This window comes from Triticum aestivum, chromosome 1B (assembly GCF_018294505.1).
Source record: "Triticum aestivum cultivar Chinese Spring chromosome 1B, IWGSC CS RefSeq v2.1, whole genome shotgun sequence".
NCBI classification, from domain to species: domain Eukaryota; kingdom Viridiplantae; phylum Streptophyta; class Magnoliopsida; order Poales; family Poaceae; genus Triticum; species Triticum aestivum.
Window position 1 is genome coordinate 661,057,616 of NC_057795.1, and position 4,569 is coordinate 661,062,184.

Sequence of the window (4,569 nt, forward strand, 5' to 3'; positions counted from 1 at the left end):
TGTGTGTGTTCGATTTGGAGTTGGTGCTCTATTCGTGAAGCTCCGTCTCTTCTCTACCCGTAGGAGAACATCTATGTTCATGAAGCAGCCCCAATCGTAGCCTTTCCTTGGCCATGGCGACCGAGTAGGCAGGAGGTACAAATCACTTCTCTCCTCCCCTTATGTGATGTGTGCCATGTGCTTGCGTGGAGAGAAGTTGCTCCGTTCCCGTCTGCTCAAGGAGGATGTGCACCATCCTCATCAAGCCATGGCGAGTTTTAGCTACTGTCACGCCACATCTGTTAGTGCTTGGAGAGTTGTAGGGTTTATCTACTGTGATGCCACATCTGTTACTGTTGTGAATACAAGTTCCAATGGATGGATATTACAATCTTGCAAGGGGAAAGGAGCTCCATAATTTATTTCTTCTGAAGCCTAAAGAAGTGGGTTCTGTGTTATGCTAATTAACAATCGTTCCTTCTGGTTTGTCGGCTTGCTGATTCAGCGTTGTGGTACAAGCATTGTTTTCCTTGTGTATTAACCATGCGAGTACAATGTTGAGCTAATCTCATATATGCCGTGTCCTCTGTTGTGCTGTGCAGTTAGTTTCATTTGATGATATTTCATTGATTTCTTCATATGAGAAGGTGGATCTACCGAACTGAGCTATAGCCCTTATCAGAGATATCTTAATTCATCTACGCTGTTAAGAAAATGTTGTAGATGGGGTTTTCTGAGGTGGCAAGTCCTACAAATAATTCTTCCAGGTGGAAATTGACACATGATGAGGTATTGTCAAATGCCATTGCCCTTTGATAGTCATTTACTACTGCAAAGTTCATTTATATGACTGATTATTAAGTGCCAATCATAGTTTCCGTGCAGCCTTTCATCAGTTGCCTTTGGTAATAGTGTTTCCCTCTTACTATGGTCTATGGTGGAGTTCAATGCATCGGTATAAATACTTTCGTTTCTCTGCAGCCTTTCCTCAAACAATTGTCATTATTAGTACTAAATAGTTGTATGCATCAGCGTGTACTATATCAAAAAAGGCTTTTGCCCCGCTTTATATATAAAGCAAAGATCATCAACAACCCGGTAAACCGCACGCCACCACAAGACACGCACACACACCCAAGGCCGGATACATAGGCGCTGAGCGCAGCAACACTACTCCTAGCACTACCACCGCAAAGAGATGAAGCCGCATACGACGAACCGTGGGCTCCAAGGCGGCGCCTTCAGGAAGGATACGACAACAGAGCGCCACCACCGCCCGATCCGAGGATCAGAGTTTTCCCTGGAGCCGCACGACGGGCAATGAGAGCCGTGACGACGCCTTCAAGAAGGGAACGAGCACGCCGCCGCCGGTCCGTCTAAAGATGGAACGGGTTTTCACCCCGGCCAACACTCACCGTCACCGAACGCCACACCCCGGCTACCACGCTGTCCATACGGCCATGGCCACCGGGCAGCACCAAGCCACGGGCTTTGCCCAAGAGCACCACGCTACCACCACCAGGGCCGCCGCACCGACATCCAAGACCTCGACACCGCCTCGCCCAAGACCCGCCGCTACCCCAACCAAAGAGACGAGCGAAAAGGTCCCACCCTACGCACCCCTGGGCGACCCCCAACGCCAAGACCCAATAGGCCAGCCACCACTGGCTTCCATCGACTCGTCCTACAGCGTGTACTAGATGAATGATTAACCATCTCTTCGTCTTGATGTTGTTATGTTGTAAATTGCAAGCAAAGTCATTATTTTCTTCTACCCAATATAAGCCAGTGTTTGGTACTAAGGCGTATAGGACCAAGGAGAGGAGCAACGAGCTAGGAGGTCTGACCCTCCCCTATGCCCCAGTGGCCATGGTTTGTACTTTTCTCAAGTCAGTTTTTTTAGAGCTCCCTTTTATTCTTGCCGAACTGCACATAAATTTATTTATTTGAATATGCTCAGTGGTCGTTTTGACAAGCAGAAATCTTGAGGTTGCGACAGAATATGTTTTGAAAAATTCATCAGGCGGAGCCCTCAAAGATAAGGACAATAATGCTCAAAGATTTGTTGTGAGTTCTGCAGCCTATTTATTTTCTGCTTTTCAATTATGTTTTCTGCCATTTACTTTGAGACTCATTCTCATTCTCTGTCTAAATATGTAGTGGCAATGAAATCAGATTTGTTCTCTGGGGTAATTGTGCGGATCAATTTGATGTCGAGAGTGTCTGTTCTGTTGGCGAAAAGGCCCCAGTTATTGGGATATTTATGAGCCCATAGCCAAAAAACTTTCAAGGTCCTTATTTTAACCATGATTTATGTCATCTCAAAATGCAGGTGTGTACGGGCCATTCTACTTTGTTATTCCGCTTTAATAAGCACAGTATGGTAGTGATGGTTATGGGCCTTTGGAAATGAGATTATCGAACTGTTCTGCCAATTGATTGTTACACGGCTTTCCATCATTGCCAAGCAGAAGTATGCATCTTGCAACATTTCCTTGCTTTTAGAATTCTTTGTACTGAAAAGCAGGACCTAACTGGTGCTATTGGCCTACCTTTTCTACAGGCAACGCCCAACGGACCTGAAAGATGGTATCCGCAGTTTGATAATTGCATCCCCAATGGTGCTCTGAACTCTCGGAACTCGGTTAAATGTGGGACCCTTTTGACAAGAAGTATGGGGAAGATTTCGTTGCTGCTGCAGTTGACCTATGCCCAAATGCTCGTGTTAATAATCATGTAAGTGTGTGTATTTCATTTCTTTTTTCTGCAAAGTCATTTGTTGTCACTACTGCATGTATTTTATGCTCACTATTGAAATCAATGATGTCCTTCTGAAGCTAATTCAGAAGTTGTCAGTCAATATGTCCTCTGGGAAATTTAAGTTGGAAGTTCTTAAGGATATAGCAAAGGAGCATCAGATAGATTGGGATACGAGCGAGGCTGAGCAGGAGCTTCTTAAACCTGCCGAAGAGCTGATTTAAGCTAAAACTGCAATGCACATACTTTTATTTTACATGGTGTATAGTCTTTGAGGTAATAGGCTTTAACTTCTAAGCAGCAAGTGTTATATTTGGCAAGTTATTGTGTCTGCACAAGGCTTCTACTCGCAATGGGGTTGTTTGCAGCATTTTGATGTCAAGTTTCTATTTATATTACACACATCATGCTTGTGATTGCTAATTCGGTCATCCTCAAGACCAAAAGGGCACCAGAAGGGGTGCCTACCTGGCACCTCCCATGAACATCTCAAGCAGAGATTCCCGACAATCTTTTGTTTGTTTACATTCTCCATTTAATGATATATGCATGTGTAACTAACCATTTCTTTTTGTTTATAAGAATTTCACATGAGATTCCTACACATAGATGAATATCCTCCTGATGCTAATCAAGGATTCGATATTCCATCAGCTTTGGTTAACTTGCGTGAGTTAATTGTAAGAAAAGATAATCTGCAACAGATCCAATGTTTGTCTCACATATGCTAGAAAATTTTCAAGGTAAATATAGGATATTTACTACCTTGAGAGTTTTAGATATTCTTCTTTTATCTTCTAATTACAATATTATTATATGATGTAGGAAGATAATGTTATGAAATCCTACAGAAGTGTTGATTGTTCCCTTGATCCTTGACAGCACATCCTCACCTCACAGGACCAGTGGCTCAAGCTCATTGTTGTGCTCCTATACCCTTGATCCTTGACACAGCATCCTCACCTCACAGGACTCGTGGCTCAAGCTCATTGTTGTGCTCCTACAATTCTTCACTAACAGTATTTATGTTTCTTATTCCTTGCGCCACAAGTATCTCTTGCAAAGTATTCTTGTACTCCTGCAATTTAAATTTCTGGATTTAGTGATGGCACTGTCCAAAATAGGTATTAGTTGTCAGTAACATCCACAGCTTCATTATTAATAGATTTGGGTTGATAGCATGGAAATTTAACACATATGGCATTAATGTCCTCTTTTTATGGATCCTGCATTGGTTTGGCTGAATGATTTTGATTTTCCTTTATGGTATATATACATCAGTCAGTCTATTATTTACCAGTACTAACCTGTAATTGTCACAGAAACATGCTTCATGTAAGGAGGTCTTCCACTCTGAGATCATGTTTGAATCTTTATTTCCACTTGAGGTCATCTATCAGAAGCGAACACGATGCACCATCCACACGCTAGGCCAGTGTGGAAAGCGACGCAATTCTTCATCGACTTCTCCGGTGCGACACGGCATCGACCCTTGGTCGCCGCGACATGCTGCTGCGACGCCATCGCCGACATTTCATCACCAAGTTCTTCATCAACGTGGTCTTCATCAACATCTTCGTCAACACATCGCCGTCGCCTCGTCCACAAGATGGACAACTAGCGTCCTCTAATAGACTTTTCTGCAAGACGCGACCTCGACGACGGCAATGACCGCATCACGACGACAGCATCGACTGTGTCATCAGCGACAACACGACTGCATCGACACGGCGTCACTACAGTGACGACCCTACACGGCGGCATTGTTCTGGCAAAACAGATGTGTGCTCGATGGGCTTCCTCCGGTCTTGGCAAAACCGGTGGACACATCGC